Here is a 16310-nt window from a genome sequence, read left to right on the forward strand (position 1 = left end):
TTATAGGAGGAACCCTTTAGTTTGAAATGACCCTTTAGTTTGAAACTGTTTCAAACGGCCAGGACCCTTTAGTTTGAAACTGTTTCAAACGGCCAGGACACATTTCAAACTAAACCCCCTTCAAACTAAACCCTTTCAAACTAAACCCTTTCAAACTAAACCCTTTCAAACTTTCATGTTCAAATATAATAAACCGAGACTCGATATAAGACGAAGACAACAGATGAATGCACCAACAGTGATAGTCCACTGATGTACTATCATTTCCTCTTTTATGCAACAAAAACTCATTTTTTAGTTTTATCATGTTTTTGTCTTTTTCAAATTTTCTGATGTTTTTGGATTTTCTTAAAAATTCTTACTCCCCCTAAAATTCAAATACATCTAATGAAAATTGAAAACAAACTGTACAGAACATGATAACTGATATCGAATCGCTTCAATTCTCCATCCGTTTGGCTTAAACAATCAGAACTCCCCCTCAGAACAAACTATTTTCCCATAATGATTTCAAAACACTTAAGTTTGTTTTAATCAGAATGGTTTTTCCGAAAAATAAGTTTTGTCGATTTTACTACTTGTAAAATTTGGGGATCAAATCATCACATTGTTTTACCAATCTTTTGAATGATAGTTAACTCAAGTTCAAATAAATGACCTTGATTTAACCACTTGTAAGATCAACCTAGTTCAAATTCTGAACCGCTTATAACAGTCATAAACATACAACTTAAACCTGTTTTTCAACCAATAACCATCTGTTGGTTGAATGCTCAAGGTGCCGATTCCTACTCCACGCTTACAAACCTGGGAGTTCCAGCAAGTCCTGCTTTTCAAAAAACACATTTTTCAAACATGATAAAGAATGATGTCGATTCATGCTCCGCGATTACCAACTTGGGAGCTCCGGCAAGTCAGGTTTTTATTCTTTGAAAAATATATCCACCCAAGCCTGACCTTCCTTGGGTGTAACAACATCTTTTTCATCTTTTCTTTCAACAGACTTGTAAACGCGTCCTTTGGAAGCATAAAAATCTTTGATACTTTTGGCCTTATCGTTGACCATTTGTCCAAAGATACGTTTCACATTTCCGTTGAAAGTCTTTTCAACATCAAATTTTTTCTTGTCAGAATAAAATTGATTTGAAATTTCAACTTTTCCAACTTTCTTCATAAAATTTTCAGCACACAACGGTGGAAAATTTTCATCGTTCATAGTTGGAACTGATCTTTCAACTTTTTTCTGAACACGTGGCTCCTCTGATTTTGTGGAATCAGATTCATCACCAGACTTGTTACCTGAACCTTTCACAACCCATTTTTGATTTATTACATTTTCTTTTCTTTTCAAAGCACTCTTTGAACATTCTCCCTTTTCAAAGATTGAATTTTCAAAGCCTGTAAATTTTCGGGTTGAAAGTTCAGTCTTCTCAACAACTTTTTCTTTCATTTTACCAGAGACTTCCTGTTTTGGCTTGAATGTCTTTGGACAATCCTTCGCCACATGACCAGCGATCTTGCACTGAAAACAAGTTCTCTTCTAAATCTTCTTCGGAACTTCATTCTTCTTCAGTTCTTCTTGCTTCTTGGCAAGGAATTCCTGATTAGACTGCTTTCTGAATGATTATTCTTTTTCAGCTTCTGACGTTTTTCCTGAAACAAACACAGTTTTTGGTTTATACATTTTTTCATTTTTATAGTTTTTCGGTGGAACAAAACCAAGACCTTTCTTTTTGAAATTACGATTATGGTTTGATTTCTTTTTGGAAATTATAACCACAATTGTAACCCATTTTCTTGTTAATTCTTTGTTGAACTCTTGAAGTGTATTGTTTAGGTTTTCCGGAAAGATTTAAATCTTTTATTTCAGAAATATTAATTTCCGTGATTTTGAAAACCATTTGAATCATTTCAAATTTGACACTTCTTATTGGAAAAGCATCATCAGAATATAATTTGTCAGAATCTTTCAAAGTATATGCCACTTTGAATGATTCATCATGCAAATTAGATTTTGATAGCAAAAATTGGTTGTCATAAACCCGTTTGTCCTTTTTGACTGTTGACTTTGACGTGTCGAACTCAGATTTTGACTCGAGTTTGAACTCCATGTTTGACTCCTCACTGTCGTCTTTATCTAACACCTGATCGACCACACTTTTTATCAACTTTGACTCATGATCAGTGTCGGATGACGTGTATGTAACATCAATATTTCCTGGCAAGTTATCCGATGGCCCAGACTCCCATTTTAAGTTTATAGCTTTTTCGACTCTCTCAGAATTTGGATTTCGAGGTGAATATCCATTTTCGACCGGGGGCGGACATCTATTGTAGACCACACTTGATTTCTTACCAGAAGTCTTCACCTTTTCTTCGTCTTTTATCACAAATTTCTTTTCTTCGGACGTCTTTACTTCTCCAAACGTCTTCAAATTTTCCACAACTGGACAAATCCTGTCAACAACAAAAGAAGAACATGAGTAACTTTCTAATAACTTTTTCACTTTCTCAGTTTCTATCTTTTGTGTTGCTAACTCCAACTCCAGATCTGCACACTTCTTAATATGAAAATTAGCATCATCAAGCTGTCTCAGGTACGCTATCTTCAGTGTATTCATTGCCACAACTTGTTCACCACTTGAATCAGTATACTTGTTGATTTCTCTGTTCATTGTATCATATGATTCTTTTAATCTGTTTATGTTATGCAGCAACTCATTGTTCTGCTTGATTAAAGAATCACAGTTCATGCATTTTTCTGGAACTTCAACTGGTTCAGCATCAATTTTCACTTCAAATTCAGGAACCTCTTTGACTATTCTGCTTGATTGCAAAAACTCAGCTCTCCTCTTTTTCTCAGCTTTAGCCTCAGCTTTTAATCTCTCTTCCTCTTCTTCCTCTTCTTCGAGCTTTCTTCGTCTTGCTTCAGCAGCTTCCATGACTTTCCTGCTTCTTTCTGCACATTTCAAATAATAGGCATTAGCAAAGGAAGCATTTGAAGTGTTTTTGGACATCTCTTTGGCCATGAGATCTTTATCTGGACAACAATCATCCCAACAAAAACCTTCAGCCAACTTTTCATCTTCTTGTTCTGCCAAACACACTTTGCTGTTTGTTGGAATATATTTATCCCATGAAAAGTTTTCATATTTGCTTAGACATGCTCTTTTTGAATTATCAATCACATCTCTCCCATGAGCAGTTTGTGCCTGATGCTGTGCTGGTGGTGTGACTTGATGATAAATCGCCTTTTTGTGATAATCGTTGTTTCCGAAAGGATTTTAGGCTCCAGTAGCTTCACAATTTTTGCACTCCCTCTTGAAATGCCCCTTTTCCCTGCAACGAAAACACGTAACTTTAGATTTATCAAATCCTAAAGTTGAAACATTTGCATCACGAAAACCGTCTCGGCCTGTAATTTGTTTAAACTTCTCAGCACGTCTCATCACACTAGCCATGCACCATTTTATGTCCATTAATTCCATTTCCTCAGCATCAATTTGATAGTAATCCTCTTTCGTGAGCATTGGATTACCGATCTTTCCGGCCACAAAACTACTGTAAGACTCAAGAACCATTCCTAAAAAAGACATTTGATTTTTAGCAATCTCTTCAGTGTAATCTTGATCATTTTCAATACTAAGAACAATATTGCACTGAAGTTTTCTTCCGTTCTTTGTTACAGAAATGTTTGGATCGAATGATGAAAATCTTGAGCTGCTGGATCCCTGGGATGACTTCTTTTCAGGAGAATCTTTAACACTGAAAGCAGTTTCGATTTTTGGAGAATGATTTGTTGATCCAAGAACACCTCCCTTCTAGTATAAGCTGATATCCTGTTCTCCATCGTAATTCTTCATCCTGGCTATCTTCCTTTGCTCCATCTCTTGTGCTTCCCGGTGTTTGATGAAATCTCCCAGTGTCATATTCTTGTAATCCTTTCTGTTGGATCTTAGCATCATCAGAAACGTTCCCCATGTTTCTTATGGTAGTGCATCTGCAAGTTTTTCAATCAATTCATCAGTATCTTTCTTAATTCCAAGTTTTGACATGTTTCTCACCAAGTTACAATATCGATCTATTATCTGCTTGGTATTTTCAGTTTTCAAACCATGGAATAAGTCAAATTCTTTTTTCATGAGAGACATCTTATTCTTGAGCATGTCATCGCTTCCAACAAACTTTGCTTCCAATTCTGTCCATATTGAATACGCAGTTCCATCATGTTGAAGCAGTATCAAGATATCTTCTTTTATAGCTTGCTGAAGCAGACTCACCATGAGTTTCTCATCTCAATATTTCTCTTTGTCTTCCGAACTCATTTCTCTAAGTGTTAACGGCACACCATTTGTAACATTGTTTTTTGTGGGCCTAACATATTGTTCCTCAGTGTGTTCCCACGCATCTAGGTGATAAGCCTCGACCCAATTTCCAAAACGTTCAGACCACACATTATAATCATCAATATCCATGAGTTTAGGTGGTTTCTGAGATGTTCCGGTTTCATTATCAATCAAAGCATTCTGAGTAATTGAGATCGGGCTAGCAAAAGCGTTATAAAATTCAGTATCCATTGTTCAAGATTCTAAGTTCACAAACAAACTTTTTCACACGAACTGGTTCTCCTCATGAAAAACCTGACAAACAAACAAAAAAAAACACAATCAGTTTAAATCACTTATCAAAGCAACTGAATCAAACTGATACTCTGACTGGTGAATTTTCGTGCGGACTGAAAGTTGACAGACTGTGCGGACTAAAAGTTGACAAACTGTGCTGAATGCTATGACCCGGTTCAAAATCAAACGACCTGAAGACGTTCAATTCATACGAACTAGTTCATTCTCAATCGATCTGAACCAAATTCAAGTGACCTTTTCAAACACTCTGACCCTATTTCATGCGAACTGAGTTCTCTTTCAAACGACCTTGATAACACCACACGACCCGTACCAAATCAATGTAAAACCGGTTCTTTTATCCTTGATATTATTCAAAAACAATTAGTCGACAAACTGTAATCATGTAAACTTGACAATCAAACAAACAAATCAAGTGACTGACAAATCATGTAATTATTAAATGCACATGCAATTAACACATGATAGTCAACAAACATTATCACTTCATTGGACCGCTATATTTTGGTTGTTCTAAAATGATAGGGCCGCTTATTTATAATGTGGACAAACAACAACACTTACAAGTACAATTATGGCAGACAACTTTTAGCAACCCATGACAGATTTAATATTTATAATACACGCTACTTTCAAACACAATCACATGACATAAAATATTTAACCATGACGACAATCACATGGTATCGTTTTAATTCACATGGTATTTTCACTTAATCGACAACAATCACATGCAAACATTTAAGACTTTCAACAATGGCCGACAGTGTTGTTTACTTTATAAACCTATTGGACCGATTGAGTTAGTTGGCAGATCAAAGCATTAAATGCTATACAAATCTTGGCCGACAATTTAAATTCAAAGACTATGATTGGGCCGATACACTCAAACGGACATCATATTTCAAACTGTACTCTCAAACGGACACAATCCAAAGTTTCAACGGTACACTTTTTCAAACGGGATGACAATTTCAAATGATATTTTCAAACGGGAGCCTTGTTTCAAACGGAAGTGATGTTCAAACGATACACTTCAAACGGAATATATGTTTTCAAACGTAATGTGGATGTTTCAAACGGTCAGTTCAAACGGAAAGAGACCTTCAAACGATATTTCAAACTAAATGGGTATTTTCAAACGATAGGAAGCAGATTTCAAACGGAATGCAAGGCTTCGTTCAAACGGACACCAATTTTCAATCAATTTTCACCACTTTTACTTCGGGTTTTAAGCTGAAACTTTCAAGGGTTTGTTAAAACATCATTACGCACACATTGTGAAAGTTTCAGCCGATTTCAACCGTGAAAACTTGTAATTTTCGAAAAAGAAAGGTGTAGAAACAGAAATCGCAGCTGGATTGTATAGAACTCTTCCTCCTGAGCTCTGATACCACTTGTAGGATCTTTTTCAGACCCGCACGAGTCGATCAGAAGAGTTTATCTCTAAACGAACGGCGGAAACAGACGTGTAGAGGTCAATTCAGCTAGAAATACACTATAAACTGTTGTATGATTGATTTCGTAACGTTTTACAACCTGACAACACTTCGGCAGCACTTCGTTGTACAAACCGGAAAGTTACAAATGGTGAAAGTTTGAAAACTATTTATAGGCAAGGACCCTTCCGTTTGAAACTCTTCAAACGGACAGGACATTTCAAACTAAACCCCTATTACAAACTTTCAACTGCTTCAAACTTTCAGCTGCTTCAAACTTTCAGCTTCAAGTGTAGTAAACCGAGACTCGATATAAGACGAAGACGACAGATGCATGCACCAACAAACACAATCTCCCAAACCAACTGTTCATCATGTTTAGCGCTTAGAATTTTGAAAATCAGCTTTTGAATATCAGTTGTCGAAAATCTTTTTGACTTTTTCAAAATTTATGCTAAAACACACCAAAAATCTTTTAGGAGCTTTTCAATATCAGTTGTCGAAAATCTTTTTGACTTTTTCAAAATTTATGCTAAAACACACCAAAAATCTTTTTGGATTTTCTGAGAGAAAGTAAATCCAGAAATGAACTTATGTACAAACAATATTTTTTTGAGTTTGTGCACGAGGATCATATCAGTTTTGAGACAAATCACCAACACCGTTAAGCTTTAAACATTCTTAGTTCTAAACAATTTACCTAGATCGTCAGTATATTGGTCCACATTAAATATTCACACAAATTTCAAATGATTCTGTGACAACTGTGCTCTGTAATCGATGTACGATATAAAACAATGTTGATTATTAATAAAACAATGTGCTTTGGTGTTATTATATGTGTTTTGGTGTTATTTTGTGTGTATTTGTGTTTGGTGATTTTACAATTCGATTCAATTCTAATTTCAAGCTTTAAATCGCTTTCTAGAAGGTTATACGTGCACTGATGCGTAAATATAACCAGTTTAATGCAACAAACACTCCAGAATAGTGAAATAGGCTTAACATATCTTAAATAACCTCCACATAACTTAGAAATAAGTTCTGGATGGTTTGGTGTGTTAAAATCAACCTTGTTCGATCGCAGGGACTATTTGTGTCAAACTGTGAAACTATACCGATTTGTGTAGTAACGAACACTCCGGAACTTGATCATAAGTTAAAAATACCATAAATATCCTTTACATAGCTTAGAAATAGGCTTTGAGGGGTTCGGTATGCTAAAATGAACGTATTTGATCAATAGAGACTAAAAGCGTCAAAAGTGCATAAGTTTGCATTTTTGCGAATATCTTACGTCCTGAATATATCCGGACATCCAAAAATTTATGTAATCATTAAAATATTTTATTTTAGTGATTGGCATGATAAAATTCCATTCGTCGCGTAATTTGGATCGCTTTTGCGTTCGTTACGACTTCCGTCGTAATTAAGCGAATAACGCAACCGTACGACCAAATGAACCGACATCCGAGATGTTTTTGAGCATATTTTAAGTTCCCTATACTTAAATTTATCTTAGATCCTTGAAATGGGGTTAACGGGTCTTAAAAGTGCCAAAAAATCAAGTTTTACAAGTGTAGGGACCATTTTTGAAATTTCTGCCAGATTCAATGAACCTAGTCCATTTTGAAGTGTTGATGGTTCTCACCCATGGTTTTGCAAAACCATGGGCTGGTATTCAATGAACATAGTCCACATTAGGGGCTCCCATGGTTTTTGAAAACCATGTGCCCACATGTAAGGTCTAGATCAAAGCACGTTTTTCGACGAACGATCTTAACGGTTCTAGAAATCCTATATATACCCCATCCATTTCACTTCAAAACCCACAATTTGAAATCTGATTTATACTCTCTAAGTGGAAGTATATGCTTCCTACCTGAGAGAAAAATCGGAATCAAATCTTGCGGGGACCTTCTGTAAGCTTTCTTTCGTTCTTTTCATTCGTTTTAGCATTAAAGTCAAACTGCGTTTGACTTTCTGCTTTGACCGGTTTATGGTCAACGCGAAGTTCGTTTGAACTTCACAACGTGAGCGTAATCACGATGGTTATAGTCCCTAAGTGACTATACCTACTGATTACCACGTTATCTAGGCTCAGTGACGAGTCGTAGTTTCGGCCAAAATGCGTTTTCTCGCGTATTTTGTAACCAAACTACTCTAGGATGTCAAAACCGGTTGTTTTGATATCAAAACCTGTTTTCTAACTTAACTAAACATGTTCTAGCATGTTTAGCTCGTCACTTTTAGATTAGTGCTTGTGTAGAGTCGTAAGTCAAGCGGACTAAACACCCGCTTAGACTTTCGAACACGACCCGTTTGGTCGATCATTAGGATCCGACCAAACAGGTTTAGTGACCATAGTAGCGTAGGGAATAACCTTCCGAGGTTATACCTTATGGTCACTTAGGTTTGATTAGTCGCATGATAAGTAGTTTATGTGCCTTTGGTAAATTACCAAAATGCCCTTTTCATACATAATTGGTAATTAAGCATATGTAACCCAAACTTTTGTCACGTAACTAATTATGTAACATAATTAAACACGTTTTGGCATATAATACTTATCATAGGACTAGTTAGACGTCTCAAATGCGCATTGCGCGCACGACGCATTAAAGTAGCGTAAGCTACCTTAATGGGTCACGATGGGTCGAAAGCACTTAGGTTAGGTTCCGATTTAGAATGTAGGCTTTATTAAACCATATCACATGAGTTCCAACACTCATTTGGTTTACAAGACCTCATTCTGTCCGATCTTCCGATTTAGGTGTCTATTGTTTGACTAGTGGTTCGATTACTAGGTGCTGTTTGATTTCTCTGGTTTGCTCGACTTGTTGAAGTTCTATTTGATTGAGGATACTTTGCACTCCATGTCAGTACATAGTTCCCCTATTTTACTGTTTTCAATTGTTTTGGGGTGATTCATATGTACGAAATGTTTTCAAGGTTTAAACGATGATTTCAAAAACGATTAAAACGATTTTTTCTAAACTAATAACGATTTCAATAATGTGAACAAAACTTGATGGTTGTAGTTACATAACAAATGACATTCATTAATTTTGGCCCAACCGACAAGTATTAGGTTATGGTAGCATAGGATCTGACAAATCCCGTTACTTTACTACACCCATGGTTATGTGTGGGGGTTGTGGGTAGCGACTGAATCTGATGTTAGTTAACTTACCCTTTGGTGGTTCGTTAATTCGAGAAGCGAGAAGGGAGGTGATCGAGTCACGAAGGTTTGAATGTTATTAACGAGACGACCATATATAAGTTATCACAATTAAAACGAGGACGATTTAAACGATTTAAACGAGTAAACGATTTGGGAACGATTTGAAAACAATTTGGAAACGATGTTAAATAATTTGGGTAAACGATTGGTTTTTGGCTAGTGTTTAGATAACGGGACGGGTGTAATATGGTGAAAACATAGTAGATACGCTGCTGGTACTTCTTATATATAAGTGTTTTCAACATATTACATACCGTGGCGTTATTTAGTTCACTTGGGTAAACGATTTTGGAACGATATCACACAAACGAGGTTTTCGAAATGATATAAACCATACGAGTTTTATTAACGAGATGTTATTAATGATTTAATACGAGATGTTTTACAAATTGTTTTACTAAAACAAAAGTTTTTGGGTTAAGATTCATGGCTACGAGGTTTTATAAACTATAACCCGCTGGTTTTGAGTTGGTTAATTAAGTTGCAATAATACACTCTTTTCAAAACAAAGTTTTTAATAAAGTATTGCAACATTTAAACTAGCCATGAATCCGACACTCCTATAAACCTATGTACTCGCCAACATTTCTTTGCTGACTAAGTTTTTACATATGTTTCAGGTGTTGATGCTTGATCGATTACTAGGATGCTTGCGTCACATAGGATCTGGACAAGGCCTTAGTGACATAATAACTATGATAGACGACATAAAACTTGTTTGTTCTATGTGTTAAGACAATGTAATGTTTAATATTTTCAATAAAACGAAACTCTTTGTGTATCCATGGTTGTGAAACAATAATTCTGTTGCAACACTCCCCGACGTTTCCGCCGCTGTTTTGTTGTTTTAACGCTATCGGGGTGTGACAGAAGAGTTGGTATCAGAGCCAATGGTTATAGGGAATTAGGTTATTAGTAATGCTTTGACCTAGACTATAACCTTTAGGACCCCAACGCAAGTTTACTTGCGTTTAGATTTTAAAACAATACCGTCACCTACCCTTAGGTGATAACCATAATAAGTTCGAATCCGCTTTGAAAACTAATCATCTGTTCTAGGATGATTGATTACTAGGTTTTGAACCCTTTGTTATAAGGTTTTGAACCCTTTGAGTTTTCAAAATCTCGTCAAAGTTTGGGTCAAATAGTGTGAACACGTGCGAACTGGAAGAGTGGGTGCCTGTACCCTGGGTCTTCTGTCTAAGGCTATAGTGTTCGTACAAATCCGCAGTATCGGACCAGTCACTCTTACCTGGGAACTCTTGGGGTGAGTGTCCACTTATAGGCGAGCATGTCTTCGGCAATACATTATTTTTGATCCATTTACTTTGATTAGTCTCTGCGTGTCGTTTGTTTATTCGAGGTAACGAACAAATGATCGCCTTTCTTGTGTTTTGTCGATGTTTTCAATGCCTCTTTTGTTTTTCCAATGATCGATCCCGCTCGTGGACGAGCATTCAATCTGAATACAAACGAGGCTAGAGTTGACAACCTCGTTGTCAATGGTACCTTTGTCGTCAATGGTACGTTTCTTGTTAACAATCGACCCGCATCTATTCTTTTTGATTCTGGTGCCGATAGAAGTTTTGTTTCGTTATCTTTTGAACCTTTGCTTGCGATACCTAGAACTAAATTGAGGAAACCCTTATCTGTCGAAGTTGCTACTGGTAAACCTCTTGTCCTCGACTCTGTTATTCGTGATTGTCAGTTGAACCTTGATAACCATCTTTTTCCTATTGACCTCACGCCAATGCAACTTGGGAGCTTCGATATTATCGTTGGAATGGATTGGTTTACCAAACACCACGCTGAGGTGGTTTGTTTCGATAAGATTGTTCGTATTCCTCTTCCGTCTGGCGATGTTCTGGAGATTCGTGGCGAGAAACCTTCAGGTGGATTAAAGCTAATGTCATGTATGGAAGCCCAAAGGTATTTGCGAAAAGGATATGTTGCCTTCTTGGCACATGTCACCGAGGAGAAAAGCAAAAGTAAGAGTATTCAGGATATTCCGATTGTTTGGGATTATCCAGAGGTCTTTCCTGATGAACTGCCTGGTTTGCCTCCAATTCGTCAAGTTGAGTTTCATATCGACCTTGTACCCAATGCCAACCCGATTGTGAAAGCACCTTACCGTCTTGCACCATCAGAGATGCAAGAATTATCGAAACAGCTTCAAGAGTTATCTGATAAAGGATTCATCCGTCCGAGCTATTCACCTTGGGGAGCTCCTATCCTCTTCGTGAAAAAGAAAGATGGGTCTTTTCGAATGTGTATCGATTATCATGAGCTTAATAAGCTTACCATCAAGAATCGATATCCCCTACCTCGAATTGATGATCTCTTTGACCAGCTGCAAGGTGCTTCATGATTTTCTAAGATCGATATGCGTTCTGGGTATCATCAACTTCGTGTCCTCGAAGAAGATATTCCCAAAACTGCTTTCCGCACGAGATATGGGCATTACGAGTTCACAGTCATGCCCTTTGGTTTGACGAATGCTCCAGCTATCTTTATGGACTTAATGAATAGGGTCTGTAAACCTTATTTAGACAAGTTCATTATTGTGTTCATCGACGATATCCTCATTTATTCAAAGACTCGAGCCGATCACGAGCAACACCTTCGCTTAACGTTGGAACTCCTTAAGAAGGAACAACTTTTCGCTAAATTCTCCAAGTGTTAATTCTGGCTTAAAGAAGTTCAGTTTCTGGGTCATATAGTCAACGAGCAGGGTATTCATGTGGATCCATCCAAGATTGTTGCTATTAAGGATTGGAGTACACCGACGACACCTTCAGAGATTCGATCTTTTCTTGGTCTTGCTGGTTATTATCGTCGATTCATTTCAAACTTCTCAAAGATTGCGGTTCCACTCACCGCTTTGACTCAGAAGAAAAAGCCTTTTGAGTGGGGACCCAAGCAAGAAGAAGCGTTCCAAACGCTGAAGCAGAAGTTATGTAATGCTCCTGTTCTATCTCTGCCTGAGGGAAGTGATTATTTTGTTGTCTATTGCGATGCGTCCAACTTAGGCCTTGGTTGTGTCCTCATGCAACGAGGTAAGGGTATAGCATATGCATCTAGACAATTGAAAATCCACGAGAAGAACTATACGACTCATGACCTTGAGTTAGGAGCTGTGGTTTTCGCACTTAAAATCCGGAGACACTACCTCTATGGAACGAAGTGTGTGGTTTTCACAGACCACAAAAGTCTCCAGTATATTCTTAATCAGAAAGAGATGAACATGAGGCAACGACGTTGGGTTGAACTCTTGAACGATTACGATTGCGAGATTCGCTACCATCCTGGTAAGGCAAATGTCGTAGCCGATGCGCTTATTCGAAAAGAGCGAGTCAAGCTTCACTCTGTCTAAGCTCTATCCGATATCCAATCTCGTGTCCTTCAAGCTCAGCGATCCTGTGTGATCAAGGGTTTATTGAAGAATGAGTTATCGCTTCAACTTGAGCTTAAACTCGAAAGGAAAGGCGATGGTTTACTCTACTTCAAGGATCGTTTGTGGATTCCGAAACAAGACGATCTTCACACCCTAGTGATGGACGAATCTCACAAGTCTCGATATTCTATCCATCCTGGTGCTGATAAAATGTACAAGGATCTTCGCACTAAGTTCTGGTGGCCTGGTATGAAGACATATGTTGCCTTGTATGTATCGAAATGCCTAACTTGTCTCAAAGTCAAGGTTGAACATCAACGACCTTCTGGTTTGCTTGTACAACCAGAGATACCGGTTTGTGTCACACCCCCAAAATCCACACGCGGAGTATCACCGCTTGGGAGCGTGACATGACCAGGATCAAGCCACCAATCATATCGAACATGTAATTAATATCAAATGTGATAAATGTAAACCAATCATTCGATACGATAGGTGTTCAAAACATAATCATAGTTTCAGAGTATAGCGGAAGCTTAAGTACGAAAGCCCAAATGTGTAACATAAGTTCAATAAGTTTTAAAACATAATCCATGCTCCACAACGACCTGCTCCTCCCTGTGCAAGCTCCATGTATCTAACGACCTGCAAGGCATGTAACAGAGGATCAACAAACTAGTTGAGCGAGTTCACAGTTTACAGTTCAGTAATAGTATAGTGTGAGTAGTAGTATGTTTGTTCGTTATGTCATGTATCGTATTAGTTTCCATCGCGGCCTCCCAGGCAGGTATGCGAAGATATTAGGGGATGTTCGTCCCGAGTATCCTAGACTAGGTTTATCTGTATCGCGGCCTACCAGGCAGGTGTGCGAAGATTAGTAATTTCAGTTCGCGGCCTTCCAAAGGCAGGTGTGCGAAGTCGGTCATAATATCGCGGCCAACCCTTGGCAGGTGTGCGAAGATCAGTTCAATAAGTGTTACTAGTCTAGTCGTAGTTCAATCAGTGGAGTATGTACCATAGTTCATCAAATCACATCACTACGTTCCAGTATAGATAAGTACCAGTAAATAATCAAATCCCATTCCCACCCTAGGAACCCCATGCCTTGGCTGTGTGAACTCACCTTGGTTTGCTCGGTATGCTATGCTCTAGGGTTTATCAAACGTCTAAGTCCGTTACACACGACCTAGGATATGTTGCATATGATACGATGTAAGTGTTTGCATCAAATTAGGGTTTACAAATCATTGACATCCAAGCAACTGTGTTTTGTGTGCTTATTGTATGCAGGACGATATCACATAGATCGTTCATTCATGCAGGATTATACAGTTGCATTCAGTATCATACAATCATATACAGAATCATACATCACGTAAACAGTTATTCGTATTCACATAATTCATGCGTCGCGTCTTTGATCACACAGTTTAATCTAACGTGAATATTAACCTGGTTGCCAACGTTAACATACTTAGTACATTTAGCAGCTTCAATAAACTTAACAGACTTTAACGGTGTTAGTGGCTAGCGAAGGACATACATATCTTATCAGATCCAATCATCAATTAATATACAATTCATGGCTTCACAAGATAGACAGGGCCTTGCCCTCTATAAAACTCGGACAAGTGTGTGTGTGGGGGGGGGCTTCCCCTGTTTAAAAAGTTGAATCATGAAACAAGGAATTCAAACTCAGACATGTGAGGGGTTAAAAACTCAGATAGTTTGTGTGAGAGAGTAAAAAGTCGGACATGGGCCAAGCCCCTTAAAAACTCGGACCACATAAAAACAAGGTGAAGGTCGGACTAATGTCCATTATAAAGCTCGGACTTCTCACATCCTTCTAAACTCGGACCTGCATTTCATAAACTCGGACCCCCTTGTTATCATGCCAAACTCGGACAAGTGATCTTGTGCATAAAGAATTCGGACCACTATAACACAAAGTCGGACTCCTCTTGTTTTATCCAAACTCGGACCTAACATGATTTAGAAACTCAGACAATGGCAAGCAAAGAAACTCGGACAAGGAACTACCTAAACTCGGACCCAACTTCATTAATTGAAACTTGGACCATATCAACAACAGGAAACTCGGGCCTTCTTGCTTGTTTTAAAAAAACTCGGATAACATGATATGTCACAAAAATCGGACATGTAATCATCATAACAAACTCGGACATGTAATCATCATAACAAACTCAGACTCTCATGCACATCATATAAAATTCGGATCCTTGATGCATTTCATAAACTCAGACTAATCATGAATCCCAAAAACTCAGACAGCTACATTAGGGTTACGAAACTCAGACATACATAATCATTCACAAAACTCTGAGAACAATTCAATCATTCGCTCTCTGAGATTTAAGCAGTTACGTTTCTTGGTTTCCAACCCTAATTTCATACATTTTGACGGCAGAACCAATCATCAATCAACCTATGCTTAACAACAACAATCATCACAAAGATAATCTATCGAGCATGCAACCAAGCATCATCATAATCACAATTATTCAGAATCAAAACAAAATCACAGAATATTATATGAGGAACTAGGGTTTTCATGAACACATAATCAAGAATCAAGAGTTAATAAGAATCAAGCAATCAATAAACAATAATCATTTACCTCGTGTTGATTCTAGAGAAATGTGGAATCGAGAGTGATGAATAGCTTGCCAATGATAATGGTGATGATTGCTAGGGAATTAGAGGATGTAGTACGTGTTTTGATTTTGAGAGAATGATTAGTGAAAAGGGGATTAGGGTTAAGTATCTCTACAATTTCACTAATTACCCTCTACCTCCCTAAGTATCATATTTTACACATGTACACCATCTCATAACCATTTCATAGTTTCACCACCAAGTTTACATATATGACAAATCTTTCATAATTACAAACAACCATGGACAATCACACACTACCATTTATTGCACCAAAGCGTATACGATTCCATAGCAACTAGATGTGCAAATAATCAACTAACAATAAATAAACGTGCAATAAATGCGAGATATGAATCTTGGAAATTCGAGTTGTCACATTATCCCCAACTTAAAAGAAATTTCGTCCCGAAATTTGGTACGCACTCACTGAGGAAGCTAGGTAAGCTATATTGTTCACTGGTTTTTCCTGGGGTGTCACATCATCCCCCCGTTGATTTGGAATTTCGTCCCAAAATTCAGTAGTAGTAGCTTCAGCCTCAGTAGTGGTTGCATTGGTTTCGAATAATTGGGGGTACTTTTCTGTCATCTGGTCTTCGCGTTCCCAGGTGTACTCTGGGCCACGTTTGGAGTTCCAACGAACTCGGACAAGAGGGATTCTCTTGTGCTTGAGGACCTTAACATCCCGGTCCGTGATTTCAACTGGTTCCTCGACGAACTGCAACCGCTCGTCGATAGTGAGTTCCTTAAAAGGAATTATGAGGGTCTCATCTGACAGGCACTCCTTCAGATTCGACACGTGAAATACATTGTGAACTGCATCGAGTTCAGCTGGTAGGTTCAGCCTGTAGGCTACTTGGCCTATTCTTTCAGTGATTTCGAACGGTCCAACATACCGTGGATTGAGTTTGCCT

The sequence above is a fragment of the Helianthus annuus genome, chromosome 7, assembly GCF_002127325.2.
Source record: "Helianthus annuus cultivar XRQ/B chromosome 7, HanXRQr2.0-SUNRISE, whole genome shotgun sequence".
Lineage (NCBI taxonomy): Eukaryota > Viridiplantae > Streptophyta > Magnoliopsida > Asterales > Asteraceae > Helianthus > Helianthus annuus.